The sequence below is a fragment of the Triticum urartu genome, chromosome 7A (assembly GCF_056163025.1).
Source record: "Triticum urartu cultivar PI428250 chromosome 7A, HENAU_Tu73, whole genome shotgun sequence".
Lineage (NCBI taxonomy): Eukaryota > Viridiplantae > Streptophyta > Magnoliopsida > Poales > Poaceae > Triticum > Triticum urartu.
In genome coordinates, this window is record NC_141879.1 from 41,808,597 (window position 1) to 41,828,213 (window position 19,617).

Sequence of the window (19,617 nt, forward strand, 5' to 3'; positions counted from 1 at the left end):
AACTGTTCTCCTCCATCTTGCAGCTATAGAACTTATTGCAGACTTCATATCTCTCAATCCGGGCATTTGCTTGAAATATTAACTTCAACTCCTGGAACATCTCATATGCTCCATGACGTTCAAAACGTCGTTGAAGTCCCGATTCTAAGCTGTAAAGCATGGCACACTGAACTATCGAGTAGTCATCAGCTTTGCTCTGCCAGACGTTCATAACATCTGGTGTTGCTCCAGCAGCAGGCCTGGCACCCAGCGGTGCTTCCAGGACGTAATTCTTCTGTGCAGCAATGAGGATAATCCTCAAGTTACGGACCCAGTCCGTGTAATTGCTACCATCATCTTTCAACTTTGCTTTCTCAAAGAACGCATTAAAATTTAACGGAACAACAACACGGGCCATTTATCTACAATTAACATAAACAAGCAAGATACTATCAGGGACTAAGTTCATGATAAATTTAAGTTCAATTAATCATATTACTCAAGAACTCCCACTTAGATAGACATCCCTCTAATCATCTAAGTGATCACGTGATCCAAATCAACTAAACCATAACCGATCATCACGTGAAATGGAGTAGTTTTCAATGGTGAACATCGCTATGTTGATCATATCTACTATATGATTCACGCTCGATCTTTCGATCTCAGTGTTCCGAGGCCATATCTGCATATGCTAGGCTCGTTAAGTTTAACCTGAGTATTCTGCGTGTGCAAAACTGGCTTGCACCCGTTGTAGATGGACGTAGAGCTTATCACACCCGATCATCACGTGGTGTCTGGGCACGACGAACTTTGGCAACGGTGCATACTCAGGGAGAACACTTTTATCTTGAAATTTAGTGAGAGATCATCTTATAATGCTACCGTCAATCAAAGCAGGATAAGATGCATAAAAGATAAACATCACATGCAATCAATATAAGTGATATGATATGGCCATCATCATCTTGTGCTTGTGATCTCCATCCTTGAAGCACCGTCGTGATCACCATCGTCACCGGCGCGACACCTTGATCTCCATCGTAGCATCGTTGTCATCTCGCCAATCTTATGCTTCTACGACTATCGCTACCGCTTAGTGATAAAGTAAAGCATTACAGGGCGATTGCATTGCATACAATAAAGCGACAACCATATGGCTCCTGCCAGTTGCCGATAACTCGGTTACAAAACATGATCATCTCATACAATAAAATTTAGCATCATGTCTTGACCATATCACATCACAACATGCCCTGCAAAAACAAGTTAGACGTCCTCTACTTTGTTGTTGCAAGTTTTACGTGGCTGCTACGGGCTTAAGCAAGAACCAATCTTACCTACGCATCAAAACCACAACGATAGTTTGTCAAGTTGGTGCTGTTTTAACCTTCGCAAGGACCGGGCGTAGCCACACTCGGTTCAACTAAAGTTGAGAAACTGTCACCCGCAAGCCACCTATGTGCAAAGCACGTCGGGAGAACCGGTCTCGCGTAAGCGTACGCGTAATGTCGGTCCGGGCCGCTTTGTCCAACAATACCGCTGAACCAAAGTATGACATGCTGGTAAGCAGTATGACTTATATCGCCCACAACTCACTTGTGTTCTACTCGTGCATATAACATCAACATATAAAACCTAGGCTCGGATGCCACTGTTGGGTTACGTAGTAATTTCAAAAAAATTCCTACGCACACGCAAGATCATGGTGATGCATAGCAACGAGAGGGGAGAGTGTGATCTACGTACCCTTTTAAATCGACAACGGAAGTGTTTGGTTGATGTAGCCGTACGTCTCCACGGCCCGACCGATCAAGCACCGAAACTATGGCACCTCCAAGTTCTAGCACACGTTCAGCTCGATGACGATCCCCAGACTCCGATCCAGCAAAGTGTCGGGGAAGAGTTCCGTCAGCACGACGGCATGGTGACGATCTTGATGCACTACCGTCGCAGGGCTTCGCCTAAGCACCGCTACAGTATTATCGAGGACTATGGTGGAAGGGGCACCGCACACGGCTAAGAATATGATCACGTGGATAAACTTGTGTCTAGGGATGCCCCCTGCCCCCGTATATAAAGGATCAAGGGGAGGAGGCCGGCCGGCCCTATAGGCGCGCCAAGGTGGAGTCCTCCTCCTAGTAGGAGTAGGACTCCTACTAGGAGGGGAAAGAAGTGGGGAGGGAGAGGGAAAGGGGGGGCGCTGCCCCCCTCTCCAAGTCCAATTCGGACCAGGGGGAGGAGGCGCGCGGCCCACCTCTGGCTGCCCCTCTCTATCTCCACTAAGGCCCATATGGCCCATTACTTCTCCCGGGGGGGTTCCGGTAACCCTCCGGCTCTCCGGTTTTCTCCGAAATCACCCGGAACACTTCCGGTGTCCGAATATAGCCGTCCAATATATCAATATTTATGTCTCGACCATTTCGAGACTCCTCATCATGTCCGTGATCACATCCGGGACTCCGAACTAACTTCGGTACATCAAAACTCATAAACTCATAATATAACTGTCATCGAAACCTTAAGCGTGCGGACCCTACGGGTTCGAGAACAATGTAGACATGATCGAGACACGTCTCCGGTCAATAACCAATAGCGGAACCTGGATGCTCATATTGGCTCCTACATATTCTATGAAGATCTTTATCGGTCAGACCACATAACAACATACGTTGTTCCCTTTGTCATCGGTATGTTACTTGCCCGAGATTCGATCGTCGGTATCTCAATACCTAGTTCAATCTCGTTACCGGCAAGTCTCTTTACTCGTTTCGTAATACATCATCTCACAACTAACTCATTAGTTGCAATGCTTGCAAGGCTTATGTGATGTGCATTACCGAGAGGGCCCAGAGATACCTCTCCGACAATCAGAGTGACAAACCCTAATCTCGAAATACGCCAACCCAACATGTACCTTTGAAGACACCTATAGAGCTCCTTTATAATCACCCAATTACGTTGTGACGTTTGGTAGCACACAAAGTGTTCCTCCGGCAAACGCGAGTTGCATAATCTCATAGTCATAGGAACATGTATAAGTCATGAAGAAAGCAATAGCAATCATACTAAACGATCGGGTGCTAAGCTAATGGAATGGGTCATGTCAAACAGATCATTCATCTAATGATGTGATCCTGTTAATCAAATGACAACTCTTTGTCCATGGTTAGGAAACATAACCATCTTTGATTAACAAGCTAGTCTAGTAGAGGCATACTAGTGACACTCTGTTTGTCTATGTATTCACACATGTATTATGTTTCCGGTTAATACAATTCTAGCATGAATAATAAACTTTTATCATGATATATAAGGAAATAAATAATAACTTTATTATTGCCTCTAGGGCATATTTCCTTCACGCGGTGCTTAAGACCGCAAAAAGGTAGAAATCAAGAAGGAGCATCAAGTGTTGATGGTTTAATAAGACCACTGGTTTCAAGAAGGGCAAGGGCTAGAAGGGAAACTTCATGGATGGCAAATCAGTTGCCGCTCCAGTGAAGGAACCCAAGGTTGAACCCAAACCCGAGACTAAGTGCTTCTATTGTAAGGGGAACGGTCACTGGTAGCAGAATTACCCCAAAAGCATGGTAGATAAGAAGGCTGGCAACTTCAACAAAGTATATACGTGTTATTAATGTGTACCTCGCTAGTACTCTTGGTAGCACCTGGGTATTGGATACCGGTTTAGTTACTATTATTGGTAACTTGAAGCAAAAGCTATGGACTAAACGGAGACTGGCTAAGGGCGAGGTGACGATGTGTGTTGGAAGTGTTTCCAAAGTTCATGAGATCACTATCGCACGCTCCATCTGCCTTCGGGATTAGTATTGAACCTAGATAAATGTTATCAGGTGTGTACGTTGAGCATGAATATGATTAGATCATGTTCATTGCAATACGGTCATTCATTTAAGTTAGAGAATAATGGTCATTCTGTTTACATGAATGATACCTTTCATGGTCATGCACCCTATGTGAATGGTTCATTGAATCTCGGTCGTGGTAATACACATGTTCACGCCAAAAGATGTAGAGTTAATAATGATAGTACTACTTTCTTGTGGCACTGCCGCTTAGGTCATATTGGCGTAAGATGCATGAAGAAACTCCATGTCGATGGATGTTTGGAGTCACTTGATTTTGAATCGCTTGACACATGCGAGCCATGCCTCATGGGCAGGATGACTAAGACCCCGCTTTCAGGTACAATGAAACGGGCAAGTGACTTGTTGGAAATCATACATGCTGATGCGTGTGATCCAATGAGAATTGAAGCATGCGGTGGATATCGCTATTTTCTCATCTTCACTGACGATTTGAGTAGATATAGGTATATTTACTTAATGAAGCACAAGTCTGAAACGTTTGAAAAGTTCAAGCGATTTCAGAGTGAAGTTAAGAATCATCATAACAAGAAGATCAAATTCCTACGACCTGATCAATGAGAATATCTGAGTTATGAGTTTGGCAAACACTTAAGACATTGTGGAATTGTTTCACAGTTGAAGCCACCTGGAACACCACTAGGTTATGGTGTGTCCAGACATCGTAATCGAACCTTATGAGATATGGTGCGATCTATGATGTCTCTTATCAATCTACCGTTTTCATTTTGAGGTTATGCGTTAGAGACAGCTGCATTCACTTTACATAGGACACCATCTAAGTCCGTTGAAACGACGTCGTGTGAACATTGGTTTGGCAAGAAACCAAAGTTGTCGTTTCTTAATGTTTGGGGATGCGATGCTTAGGGCTTCAGCCGGAGAAGCTCGAACCCAAAGCAGACAAACACATCTTCATAGGATACCCAAGGGTGACAGATGGGTATACCTTCTATCTCAGATCCGAGGGCAAATTTTTTGTCGCTAAGAATGGGTCCTTTCTCGAGAAGGAGTTTCTCTCGAAAGAATTGAGTGGGAGGAAGATAGAACTTGATGAGGTTGTCGAACCTTTACTTCAGCCAGAGAGTGATGCAACACAGAAAGATGTTTTCTGTGGCGCCTACGTCTGTTGAGTAGGAAGTTAATGATAGTGATCATGAAGCTTCGGATCAAGTTGCTATCAAACCTCGTAGGTCGACAAGGATATGTACTACTCCTAAGTGGTACGGTAATCCTATCTTAGATATCATGTTGTTAGGCAACAATGAACCTACGAGCTATGGAGAAGCGATGGTGGGCCCGTATTCCGACAAATGGTTAGAAGCCATGAAATCCGAGATAGGATCCATATATCAGAACAAAGTATGGACTTTGGTGGACTTGCCTGATGATCGGCAAGCCATTGAGATAAATGGATCTTTAAGAAGAAGACGGACGTGGGCAGTAATGTTACCGTCTATGAAGCTCGACTTGTGGGAAAGAGTCTTTTCACAAGTTCAAGGAGTTGACTACGATGAGAATTTCTCACCCGTAGCGATGCTTAAGTCCGTCGGAATCATGATAGCATTAGCTGTATTTTTTGATTATGAAATCTTACAGATGGATGTCAAAACAAGTTGTCTTACCAGTTTTCGTAAGAAAAGTTGTATGTGATACAATAAAAGGTTTTGTCGATCCTAAAGATGCTAAAAGGTATGCTGGCTCCAGCAATCCTTCTATGGACTAGAGCAAGCATCTCGGAATCGGAATATATGTTTTGATGGAGTAATCAAAGCTTTTAGGTTTATACAATGTTTGCTAGAAACTTGTATTTACAAGAAAGTGGGTGGGAGCACTACAACATTTCTGATAAGTATATGTGGATGACATATTGTTGATTCAAAATAATGTAGAATTTCTGGAAAGCATAAACGGTTGTTTGAAAAGTGTTTTTCAAAGGAAGACCTGGATAAAGCTTCTTACAAATTGGGCATCAAGATCTATAGAGATAGATCAAGACGCCTGATGATACTTTCAAAGAACGCACACCTTGACATGTTTTTGTAGGAGTTCAAAATAGATCAGTCAAAGAAGGGGTTCTTACCTGAGTTGTAAGGTGTGAAGTTGAGTAAGACTCAAAGCTTGACCACGGCAGAAGAAAGAGGAAGGACGAAGGTCGTCCCCTATGCTCTTGTGATAGGCTCTATACAGTATGCCATGCTGAGTACCGCACCTGATATGTGCCTTGCCACATGTCTAGCAAAAGGGTACAAAGGTGATCTTGGATTGGATTGCCAGATAGCGGTCAAAATTGTCCTTCGAGGAATAAGGAAATGTTTCTCGGTTATGGAGGTGATAAAGAGTTCGACGTAAAGAGTTACGTCAATGCAAGCTTAATACCTGTCCGGATAGCTCTGAGTAGAGATACCGGATACGTATAATGGAGCAATAATTTGGAATAGCTCCAAGTGGAACGTGGTAGCAGCATCTACGATATGACATAAAGTTTTGCGAAATACATAGGGATCTGAATATGGCAAGACCCGTTGACTACAACCTCTCTCACAATTGTAACATGATCAAACCCAGAACTCTTTGAGTGTTTATCACATAGTGATGTGAACTAGATCATTGAGTCTAGTAGACTCTTGGATGTTGGTCACATGGCAATGTGACCTGTGAGTGTTAATCACATGGCGATGTGAACTAGATTATTGACTCTAGTGCAAGTGGGAGACTGTTGGAAATATGCCCTAGAGGCAATAATAAATTGGTTATTATTATATTTCCTTGTTCATGATAATCGTTTATTATCCATGCTAGAATTGTATTGATAGGAAACTCAGATACATGTGTGGATACATAGACAACACCATGTCCCTAGTAAGCCTCTAGTTGACTAGCTCGTTGATCAATAGATGGTTACGGTTTCCTGACCATGGACATTGGATGTCGTTGATAACGGGATCACATCGTTAGGAGAATGATGTGATGGACAAGACCCAATCCTAAGCCTAGCACAAAGATCGTGTAGTTCGTATGCTAAAGCTTTTCTAATGTCAAGTATCATTTCCTTAGACCATGAGATTGTGCAACTCCCGGATACCGTAGGAGTGCTTTGGGTGTGCCAAACGTCACAATGTAACTGGGTGGCTATAAAGGTACACTACAGGTATCTCCGAAAGTATCTGTTGGGTTGGCACGAATCGAGACTGGGATTTGTCACTCCGTGTAAACGGAGAGGTATCTCTGGGCCCACTCGGTAGGACATCATCATAATGTGCACAATGTGACCAAGGAGTTGATCACGGGATGATGTGTTACGGAACGAGTAAAGAGACTTGCCGGTAACGAGATTGAACAAGGTATCGGATACCGACGATCGAATCTCGGGTAAGTACAATACTGCTGGACAAAGGGAATTGTATACGGGATTGATTGAATCCTTGACATCGTGGTTCATCCGATGAGATCATCGTGGAACATTTGGGAGCCAACATGGGTATCCAGATCCTGCTGTTGGTTATTGGCCGGAGAGGTGTCTCGGTCATGTCTGCATGGTTCCCGAACCCGTAGGGTCTACACACTTAAGGTTCGATGACGCTAGGGTTATAGGGAAAGTATGTACGCGGTTACCGAATGTTGTTCGGAGTCCCGGATGAGATCCCGGACATCACGAGGAGTTCCGGAATGGTCCGGAGGTAAAGATTTATATATGGGAAGTCCTGTTTTGGTCACGGAAAAGTTTTGGGTCTATCGGTAACGTACCGGGACCACCGGGAGGGTCCCGGGGGTCCACCAGGTGGGGCTACCTGCCCCAGAGGGCTGCGTGGGCCAAGTGTGAGAGGGGACCAGCCCCAGGTGGGCTGGTGTGCCCCCCCACCAGGGCCCAAGGCATAGAGAGAAGGGAAAAGGGGGAAACCCTAGGCTCAGATGGGCCTAAGGCCCACCTAGTGGTGCTCCCCCCTCTCTCCCCCCTTGGCCGCCCCCTAGATGGGATCTAGGGCTGGCCGCCACCCCTAGGGGTGGAAACCTAGGTGGGGCGCAGCTCCTCCCCACCCCCTATATATACTTGAGTTATGGGGCTGCCCAACACGTGTGATTTGCTCTCCTTGTTGGCGCAGCCCTACCTCTCTCCCTCCTCGTCTCTCGTAGTGCTTGGCGAAGCCCTGCTGGAGTCCCGCGCTCCTCCACCACCACCACGCCGTCGTGCTGCTGCTGGATGGAGTCTTCCCAACCTCTCCTTCTCCCCTTGCTGGATCAAGGCGTAGGAGACGTCACCGGGCTGTACATGTGTTGAACACGGAGGTGCCGTCCGTTCGGCACTAGGATCAACGGTGATTTGGATCACGACGAGTACGACTCCATCAACCCCGTTCACTTGAACGCTTCCGCTTAGCGATCTACAAGGGTATGTAGATGCACTCTCCTTCCCCTCGTTGCTAGATTACTCCATAGATTGATCTTGGTGATGCGTAGAAAATTTTGAATTTCTGCTACGTTCCCCAACAGTGGCATCATGAGCTAGGTCTATGCGTAGTTTCTATGCACGAGTAGAACACAAGTTGTTGTGGGCGTCGATTTTGTCAATTTTCTTGCCGTTACTAGTCTTATCATGATTCGGCGGCATCGTGGGATGAAGCGGCCCGGACCGACCTTACACGTACTCTTACGTGAGACTGGTTCCACCGACTGACATGCACTAGTTGCATAAGGTGGCTAGCGGGTGTCTGTCTCTCCTACTTTAGTCGGATCGGATTCGATGAAAAGGGTCCTTATGAAGGGTAAATAGAAATTGGCATATCACGTTGTGGTTTTCGCGTAGGTAAGAAACGTTCTTGCTAGAAACCTATAGCAGCCACGTAAAAACTTGCAACAACAATTAGAGGACGTCTAACTTGTTTTTGCAGCATATGTCTTGTGATGTGATATGGCCAAAAGGATGTGATGAATGATATATGTAATGTATGAGATCGATCATGTTCTTGTAATAGGAAACACGACTTGCATGTCGGTAAGTATGACAACCGGCAGGAGCCATAGGAGTTATCTTAATTTATTTATGACCTGCGTGTCAACATAAATGTCATGTAATTACTTTACTTTATTGCTAAAGCGTTAGCCATAGTAGTAGAAGTAATAGATGACGAGATAACTTCAAGAAGACACGATGATGGAGATCATGATGATGGAGATCATGGTGTAGTGCCGGTGACAACGATGATCATGGAGCCCCGAAGATGGAGATCAATAGGAGCAAAATGATATTGGCCATATCATGTCACTATTTGATTGCATGTGATGTTTATCATGTTTTACATCTTATTTTCTTAGAACGACGGTAGCTTAAATAAGATGATCCCTCACTAAAAATTTCAAGAAAGTGTTCCCCCTAACTGTGCACCGTTGCGAAGGTTCGTCGTTTCGAAGCACCACGTGATGATTGGGTGTGATAGATTCTAACGTTCGAATACAACGGGTGTAAGCCATATTTACACAGCAAAAACACTTAGGTTGACTTGACGAGACTAGCATGTACAGACATGGCCTCGGAACACGGAAGACCGAAAGGTCGAGCATGAGTCGTATAGAAGATACGATCAACATGAAGATGTTCACCGATGTTGACTAGTCCGTCTCACGTGATGATCGGACACGGCTTAGTTGACTCAGATCATGTTTCACTTAGATGACTAGAGGGATGTCTATCTGAGTGGGAGTTCATTAAATGAACTCAATTATCAGGAACATAGTCTAAATTGTCTTTGCAAATATGTTGTAGATAAATGGCTCACGTTGTAGCTCCCTATTTCAATACGTTCCTAGAGAAAGACCAAGTTGAAAGATATTGTAAGCACTGATGCGGACTAGGTCCGTAGTCCGAGGAGTGTCCTCACTGCTACACAGAAGGCTTACGTCTTTGATGCACCGCTCGATGTGCAAACCCCTACAACATCGTCTGTGGATGTTGTGAACACCTGACAGACACATCCTGATGACTACTTGATAGTTTAGTGCACCATACTTTACAGCTTAGAATCGGGATTTCAATGACGTTTTGAACGCCATAGAACATATGAGATGTTCCAAGAGCTGAAATTGGGATTTCAGGCTCATGCCCGTGTTGAGAGGTGTGAGACCTCTGACAAGTTCTTTTGCCAACAAGATGGAGGAGAATAGCTCAGCTAGTGAGCATGTGCTCAGAATGTCTGGGTGCTACAATCACTTAAATCAAGTGGGAGTTAAACTTCCAGATAAGATAGTGAATGATAGAGTTCTCTAGCCACTCTCACTAAGCTACTAGATCTTCGTGATGAACTATGACATGCAAGGGATGGAGTTGATCCCGGAGCTGTTCGCGGTGCTTAAGACCGCAAAAAGGTAGAAATCAAGAAGGAGCATCAAGTGTTGATGGTTTAATAAGACCACTGGTTTCAAGAAGGGCAAGGGCTAGAAGGGAAACTTCATGGATGGAAAATCAGTTGCCGCTCCAGTGAAGGAACCCAAGGTTGAATCCAAACCCGAGACTAAGTGCTTCTATTGTAAGGGGAACGGTCACTGGTAGCGGAATTACCCCAAAAGCATGGTAGATAAGAAGGCTGGGAACTCCAACAAAGTATATACATGTTATTAATGTGTACCTCGCTAGTACTCCTGGTAGCACCTGGGTATTGGATACCGGTTCAGTTACTATTATTGGTAACTTGAAGCAAAAGCTACGGACTAAACGGAGACTGGCTAAGGGGGAGGTGACGATGTGTGTTGGAAGTGTTTCCAAAGTTCATGAGATCACCATCGCACGCTTCATCTGCCTTCGGGATTAGTATTGAACCTAGATAAATGTTATCAGGTGTCTACGTTGAGCATGAATATGATTAGATCATGTTTATTGCAATACGGTAAAGATTTATATATGGGAAGTCATGTTTTGGTCACCGGAAAAGTTTCGGGTCTATCGGTAACGTACCGGAACCACCGGGAGGGTCCCGGGGGTCCACCAGGTGGGGCTACCTGCCCCAGAGGGCTGCGTGGGCCAAGTGTGAGAGGGGACCAGCCCCAGGTGGGCTGGTGCGCCCCCCCACCAGGGCCCAAGGCATAGAGAGAAGGGAAAAGGGGGAAACCCTAGGCTCAGATGGGCCTAAGGCCCACCTAGTGGTGCTCCCCCCTCTCTCCCCCCTTGGCCGCCCCCTAGATGGGATCTAGGGCTGGCCGCCACCCCTAGGGGTGGAAACCTAGGTGGGGCGCAGCCCCTCCCCACCCCCTATATATACTTGAGTTATGGGGCTGCCCAACACGTGTGATTTGCTCTCCTTGTTGGCGCAGCCCTACCTCTCTCCCTCCTCGTCTCTCGTAGTGCTTGGCGAAGCCCTGCTGGAGTCCCGCGCTCCTCCACCACCACCATGCCGTCGTGCTGCTGCTGGATGGAGTCTTCCCAACCTCTCCTTCTCCCCTTGCTGGATCAAGGCGTAGGAGACGTCACCGGGCTGTACATGTGTTGAACACGGAGGTGCCGTCCGTTCGGCACTAGGATCAACGGTGATTTGGATCACGACGAGTACGACTCCATCAACCCCGTTCACTTGAACGCTTCCGCTTAGCGATCTAAAAGGGTATGTAGATGCACTCTCCTTCCCCTCGTTGCTAGATTACTCCATAGATTGATCTTGGTGATGCGTAGAAAATTTTGAATTTCTGCTACGTTCCCCAACATGCTCTCCACTCGCTAGGATTTCAAACACTTAGGCGAGCACTAGACTGCAGCTAAGCCCCCGAGTGGGAGGTTTGCTCTTCACTCGGTAGGATTTTTTCACACTTAGGCGAGTACTGGACTGCAGCTAAGCCCCCGAGTGGGAGGTTTGCTCTCCACTCGGTAGGATTTTTTCAAACTTAGGCGAGTACTGGACTGCAGCTAAACCCCCGAGTGGGAGGTTTGCTCTCCACTTGGTAGGATTTTTTCAAACTTAGGCGAGTACTGGACTGCAGCTAAGCCCCCGAGTGGGAGGTTTGCTCTCCACTCGGTAGGATTTTTTTCAAACTTAGGAGAGTACTGGACTGCAGCTAAGCCCCCGAGTGGGAGGTTTGCTCTCCACTCGGTAGGATTTTTTCAAACTTAGGCGAGTACTGGACTGCAGCTAAGCCCCCGAGTGGGAGGTTTGCTCTCCACTCGGTAGGATTTTTTCAAACTTAGGCGAGTACTGGACTGCAGCTAAGCCCCCGAGTGGGAGGTTTGCTCTCCACTCGGTAGGATTTCTTGAACTTAGGCGAAAAAGATTCGCAGCTAAGTCACCCACTGGGGGATGCCGAGTGGTGATGAGGTGTCCAACCGAGTGGCGACGCGCGGGGCGGCCGAGTGGTGATGAGGCGGGGCGGCCGAGTGGTGATGAGGTGACCAACCGATGGCGAAGCACGGAGCGGCCGAATGGTTATGAGGTGACCAACCGAGCGGCGACGCGCGGAGCGGCCGAGTGGTGATGAGGTGACCAACCGAGTGGCGACGTGCGGAGCGGCCGAGTGGTGATGAGGTGACCAACCGATGGCGACGCACAGGGCGACCGAATGGTTATGAGGTGACCAACCGATGGTGACGCGCAGGGCGGCCGAGTGGTGATGAGGTGACCAACCGAGTGGCGACGTGTGGAGCGGCCGAGTGGTGATGAGGTGACCAACCGAGTGGTGATGCGCGGAGCGGCCGAGTGGTGATAAGGTGACCAACCGATGGCGACGCACAGGGCGGCCGAATGGTTATGAGGTGACCAACCGATGGCGACGCGCGGGGCGGCCGAGTGATTATGAGGTGACCAACCGATGGCGACGCGCAGGGCGGCCGAGTGGTGATGAGGTGACCAACCGAGTGGCGATGCGCAGAGCGGCCGAGTGGTGATAAGGTGACCAACCGATGGCGACGCACAGGGCGGCCGAGTGGTGATGAGGTGACCAACCGAGTGGCGACGTGCGGAGCGGCCGAGTGGTGATGAGGTGACCAACCGATGGCGACGCACAGGGCGACCGAATGGTTATGAGGTGACCAACCGATGGTGACGCGCAGGGCGGCCGAGTGGTGATGAGGTGACCAACCGAGTGGCGACGTGTGGAGCGGCCGAGTGGTGATGAGGTGACCAACCGAGTGGCGATGCGCGGAGTGGCCGAGTGGTGATAAGGTGACCAACCGATGGCGACGCACAGGGCGGCCGAATGGTTATGAGGTGACCAACCGATGGCGACGCGCGGGGCGGCCGAGTGGTTATGAGGTGTCCAACCGATGGTGACGCGCAGGGCGGCTGAGTGGTGATGAGGTGACCAACCGAGTGGCGATGCGCGGAGCGGCCGAGTGGTGATAAGGTGACCAACCGATGGCGACGCACAGGGCGGCCGAGTGGTGATGAGGTGACCAACCGATGGCGACGCACAGGGCGGACGAATGGTTATGAGGTGACCAACCGATGGCGACGCACAGGGTGATCGAATGGTTATGAGGTGACCAACCGATGGCGACGCGCGGGGCGGCCGAGTGGTTATGAGGTGACCAACCGATGGCGACGCGCGGGGCGGCCGAGTGGTTATGAGGTGACCAACCGAGTGGCGACGTGCGGAGCGGCCGAGTGGTGATGAGGTGACCAACCGATGGCGACGCACAAGGCGGCCGAATGGTTATGAGGTGACCAACCGATGGCGATGCGCGGGGCGGCCGAGTGGTTATGAGGTGACCAACCGATGGCGATGCGCGGGGCGGCCGAGTGGTGATGTGGTGACCAACCGAGTGGTGACGCGCGGGGCGGCCGAGTGGTTATTTGGTGACCAACCGAGTGGTTGCTGGACTGAAACGTCTGTGTTCGACTGCCGAAGTGGTCTGTTATCCATCCGAGCAAATTCATCCGAATATGCGTTTCAGTGAGCTTAAGTCCCGTCCGAGTGAACCTGGGTTCGAACAGAAAAGGAACTGTTAAGCGAGTGTCGAGTAATTTGTGAGCTAATTTGTAAAATGATCGGAGAGGATAAGGTCCTTAATCCTCTGCTGAGTGGCTGGAGACTTAGTTTGCCGGGTTCATCGTTATCAAAGCGGAGTGCCGCCAGCCCTCGGAGAGAGGGGCCGTATATGGGGGTTTGTCGATGACGTTGCAGATGAGGCTGGAGACTATGACAAGCCGAACGGTGTCGATGGTCATGCGTGAAGGTTCGACGATGGCCTCGCAGACGACGACGAGTCAGATGGCGCTGGTGGTTGCATGTTCCAACCTAGTAGCTAGCCTACACGTTAATTGTCTAGAGTGCAAAAAATCATCCCTGGGCTAGCCGGCCGAGTGAACCCGTTCGTTAGCCGGCCGAGCGAAAAGGTGAATCGACCGAATGAACCACAACTAGGTTGTGATCTGGTCGCAACGCCATCCGCTGAGTGGAATAAATGATGAGTCGGTCAGGCGACTTTGTTCGTCTTTACTACTAGTAAACAATCAAACATAAACATTTTTACACGCACCCTACAAACGTACACGAATCTATTACCACTGTAGGATTAGGTCCATTAAACTTAATCCAACCGCTAGCCTTGATCTAATCCGCTCTCTGTATGCACTTAACAATTTATGTTGACTGACCATACTCCACCAAGAGAAAAATATCAAACTTCACACCCACGTCGTCGACTCTCTACAATCACGCACGCAAAAATAGAAACTGCCATTGTTTGCCTTTGTGATTCATTCATTTCAACCCCTGGAATCACGCACATAGAAAAAATCAACTACAATCACGCGGAAACGCCATTCAACACGCCATAACAATCAAACATAAACTTCTTTACACGCACCCTACAAACATACACGAACCTATTACCACTGTAGGATTAGACCCATTAAACTTAATCCAACCGCTAGCCTTGATCTAATCCGCTCTCTGTGTGTACTTAGCAATTTATGTTGGTTGACCATACTCCACCAAGAGAAAATTATCAAACTTCACACCCACGTCGTTGACTCCCTACAATCACGCACGCAAAAATAGAAACTGCCATCGTTTGCCTTTGTGATTCATTCATTTCAACCCCTGAAGTCACGCACATAGAAAAAATCAACTACAATCACGCGGAAACGCCATTGAACACGCCAAAACAACCTAAAGGAGGAGTCTTCTATCTCAACCGTCGCGGACATGGATTTGTCCAGCTGGGACTGGGGCGCCGTCGGAGATGTACCAGAGCGCACAGCAGCTGCTGCTCTCGGCACGCGACGGCATCGTCCGCATCAAGGAGACGACGGTGTTAGGGTTATCCCTAAACGTCCGAGTGGCGACAACGACTAATGTTCGACGACGATGGCAGGCGACGGTGGCGAGCTTCGGCAGGCCGGGCCGGGCAGCGTGTGCGGCATCGTGGGGAGGTAGGCCTGTTATGGGGGTGGTCGAGGCAGCTCACGGTGGAGGTCGCGCTCTGCAGCCATGGCATGGCCACGCCGGCAGCGGGGCCTGACCGTTTCTCGCGCGACACGGCGGACAGCGGGTGGGACTCTGGGATGACGGCGACCAGGAGGCCGGGGCTCGGCGCATCACCCGCGCAGGCGCATGACTGAGGCGGTTGACACCTTGCGAGACCAGAGACCGGCCCTGGCGTACCAAACACCAGTTTCTGCCTCTCTTAAACCATGTGTAAGATTCAAGACCCTGTTCATTTATTTGTTTTGTTCTTGCCATGTTGCATGCACTCAGTTCGTAGGGGCTATGAGTTCTTGGCTTAGCTGTCGGATCAGCCGCAGTCGTATGTTCTTTGAATGTGTTGGTTTGATGCTCGCGGACACTTGTGGCCTGCAAATTCTTTCAGTTCATGGGGAGATGGATGGGATTTTCTAATTTGACCCAACAATGTGTTCTGTTAGTTATTTGTGCAATTGGATCAACTTGGTAACCTAAGAATGATGTTCTGGTTATCCCTGCAAAGTATTTTTCTTGTTTCCGTACTCCATTTGTGCTGAAAAGTATGTACCTATTTTACAAGGAATGCTCTACCATTTTCTAGGTGGAGCTGGAAGAAGGGGAGCTAGATGACACAGATTCAGGGGAGCAAGAAGAGGATGATCAGAATTCTGAAGAGTGTTTTGGCTACTGCAATTTTGTAACTAACTGAATTGGCCTGGTGTCAAAAAAGTTGGCTTTCAGAATTTACAAAGGTGAATTGAGTGGTTAAAGAACACCTGAAATATTGGATTTAGCTTGGAGAATTTACAAAGGTGCCAATGGTATTCACGTAAGCGCACATCACAGAATGGGCAAATTAATCATAATTAGTTTCAGCTCGGTCCTATGACGAGTACACATGCACATACATAGACACTCATAGGCATGCACCCTGTGAAGCGGCTACGATAAATCATGAAGCCATGTGCCAAATTATAGAGTGCTGCTCTGAAACACCATGTAGCTATACAAGCACACGCAAGGCTGTGGTGGTGCTTTCTATTAAATCATGTATGACACACCAAACCATGTAATTTGCTACTTGAGATGTCTAAAATTCTTTGGTTTAGGGACATGCACCGAATGAACTACAAACTGCACTAATATACAAACAGATACATACATACCTGATGCGTGCTCAAGGACATACCAAGACCCCAGGCAGATACATCAAATCTGAACATACATGAGGAGAAAGAAGAGAAGTGCATTACCCCATCTGAAGATACATGAGTAAGAAGCAAGATAACAGTCGGTCATTACATAACCAGAATTAGATATTAATTTTATATTGCCAGATTTATGAAATACCATAAGAGCACTAAATCACAAAGTCCTTGAGAAATTAATTCTCTAGCTATCAAAGCAACAGGTCTATGAAATCAAAGCATTACCCTTGCCAAGATCATCATCAGCGCCACCATGGACGTCAACAGCAGGGCCAACAACTGAATGTGGTAAACAAATATGCCTATCACATCAAGGAAATGTTCCATAGACATCTCCATGGATTTCTTAGAACAATAAAAATACTGGGCAATGCAACTCAAAATCAAAACATATATACTCTTCGATTCAGACTTGTTACTCCCATACCCTTTCGGCACCTCCTTCTTCTCCCTCGGGAAATCTGAACCATTAAGGGCCTTCTCATCAACACAACCACCAACTAAGCTGATGATTTCTCATATAAAAAATACTAAATGGGACACTCATTCATGGTAACCACCATGACGAGCTTAATAGTATTACAAAAAGAATTGCCAGATTTTATATTCAAATGTCATATCTGAATGTAGTATGCTTAAACATTTGCATATGCTACCTGATTAGTTAGTGTAGGCATGACAGGCTTGCACTTGTTGTTCCATTTTAGCTCTTGAGAACCACATGACGCTGAATTCCTCTTAAATAATAACTTCTCCAACTTCCTTTCTTTCATGAAGATAATGTATCATCTTTTGAAAAGATATTGTATCATGTCAACCAGTGCTGCAATGTAGAGCAGAATAATACTTAGTTAAATCAGCTTTTCTAACAAAGCCCTATAACAGAATAAATTAGACATGGTCTTGGGAACATTCATGGTGATTTCTCAATGAGGCGATGCACCTGGCGACGAACCGAATTGACAGGGGTGGAGCAGGCGGCGGGGTTGGAGAGAGAGACTTGCCTGGGCCCAGACGACCGCGCAAGAGAGGATGGAGAGGCTCATGGCGGCGACGGCGAGGGTATCCGGAGGAGCGAGAAGCCCGTCGCCGGCGAGCATGCCGAGCTTGAGCGCCTCCTCGAGCACTTCGGCCACCGGATTCGGAGAAGGAGCGGGGTAGAGAAGGCGCATGCGAGTGCCACGCCTCCGCCTCTGCCTCCACCGGCGCCTAGCGCTGGCGCGAGCATGCCGACCTCGAGGGCCTCCCCGGCCACTTTGGTGACCGATTCGACGTGAAGGGGAGGAAGAGCAGCGACTGCGAAGGGGAGCCTCCACCTGACCAGGGAGTACCGGCGGTGGTGACGAAGGGGAGCGTTGGCCGGACCAGGGAGCGCCGGCGTTCACGAGAAAGGGCGCCAGGCTGTGGGGTGAGGGATGTGGCCACCATGGGAGAATGGGGAACGGGGACAGAAATGTAGAGGGACTGAGGGGGCGGTGGGGAGGATAACTAACTTTTTTTATCATCAGTTTTTAGTACTCCTACTAACTAATGGTCACATATTGCTGGAGTATTAGGCACTGACCGGAGAGAGATTGTGAGTTTATTTCAAAAAAAAAGATTGTGAGTGAGTGCGGCTTCCTCCAAATCAATTTTTTATCTTCTAAAAAGATCCATTCTAGGTGTCGGCTGCCCCTTCCTCCCCTCGTGTGATGCTCCTGCGAGCGCCGGCGGGGCAGGGGAAACCCTAGCCGCCGGACCCCAATCCCCATCTCTCCCCCTTCTCTCTCGTTGCCGCCAGCTAGCGCTTTCGGGCAAAGCCCGGTTGGCGCGGCGGCGGCGGGGCCCCTTCTTCTCCTCTGCTCGGAGGGGCCGGTGCAGGACGACGGCTGTTGTTGGCAGCGTGGGGCTGCCGCAGGGCCCTGCGACGTGGCGGTGGGCACGTGGTGCGGCGGTCGGAGGCGGCGCATCGGCGTGCTCCGCAGGCGCCGGGCCATGCGGGGGCCGGTGCGGGGGACGGAACGGTTGCCGGGGGGCTGTTCCTCTAGGTGTCCTTGGGTTGTAAGCGTGGGCCGGACCCAGTGGCGGGCACCGGATCCGGCGTCCAGCAGCCTGAGGTGTTGCTATGGTTCCTTCCCGCGGGCGTGGAGGTAGGGCAAAGGGTGCTCGGTGGTGATCTTGGCGTTGGACCGCGGGGAAGGAGCTTGCTTGAGGAGTCGATGACGGGCCAGGGCGCCGAAGTGGATACTCGGTGGCCGGTGTGTCTCTCTTCCGTTGTGGCAGTGTCTGCCTCTCTGGGTGCGTTCGCTGGCGGTGGGTCGACGTCACAGGCTGATCATCGGGGCAGGAGTTTGACTCGGTCCTCCAACTCGGGACATGTTGCTCCTCGTGGAGCTCCGGGTCTACTCCGACCATCCCAATGTGGGCATCTATGATTTGTATGGCAATTTTAGTTGTAACAAACGTCAGGGTGGTGTTACTTTGTGCCACACGTGTGGCATTTATCATTTGGTTATGAAGATCTTCTTTTGACAGTTTTTGACATCACCAGCTTTTGACCCTTTTTACAACCAACTTTTGACACCACTATATATTGTTGCACCACTGTATAGCTTCTGCACATTCATTCATATTTCATGATATCGTACATATCGTGGCAAATTTTATCCCACAAAAACGAGTTAAGAGGATGATTATACGAACGATCCACTTAGCAATGGTGTTTATTTAAATAATTGTCTCATAACTAAGATGTACATAAAAGTTTACTCTTGTGGCTATATGTGCGTTGCACGTGCACACTTACTAGTTTTAGCAAACCTGCAAGTTAGCAAGTACAGGTACCTCCACGAATATTTGGCGTTGGACTAATAAAGTGTCCACGCATAAATGCTATTTTGGAGGGCGTAAAGACCACGGATGGATGGCCGTGCATGCATGCACAAATTACCCTGTGCATTAGTCATCAATCGATGGCAGAGAAAACTGGCGCATTAACTCCTCTGCATGCCCAGCGGACCATTAAATGATTGGCTAACGGTCCGAGGACTTGAGGTCGTGGGCGAGAAGTTTTTGCATGGGCTAGCTTAACTATCGCAATAAGTAATCACGTAATTAACTGCTATAATTGACTTGCGTACCTGGGAATGGGGTCATCGGCGGTGCCAGAGAGAAGTTCGGAA

General features: G+C 48.4%; 1 long non-coding RNA gene across 1 annotated transcript; it reads right to left on the reverse strand.

Moving 5' to 3' along the window:
• Positions 1 to 15,406: 15,406 nt before the first annotated feature.
• On the reverse strand, positions 15,407 to 17,882 carry LOC125531547 (uncharacterized). Its single transcript, XR_015612185.1, has 4 exons — positions 17,461 to 17,882; positions 17,113 to 17,279; positions 16,682 to 16,917; positions 15,407 to 16,463 (listed from the first exon to the last, which is right to left on the reverse strand). It is a non-coding gene; the product is annotated as an uncharacterized LOC125531547 (long non-coding RNA).
• Positions 17,883 to 19,617: the final 1,735 nt, after the last annotated feature.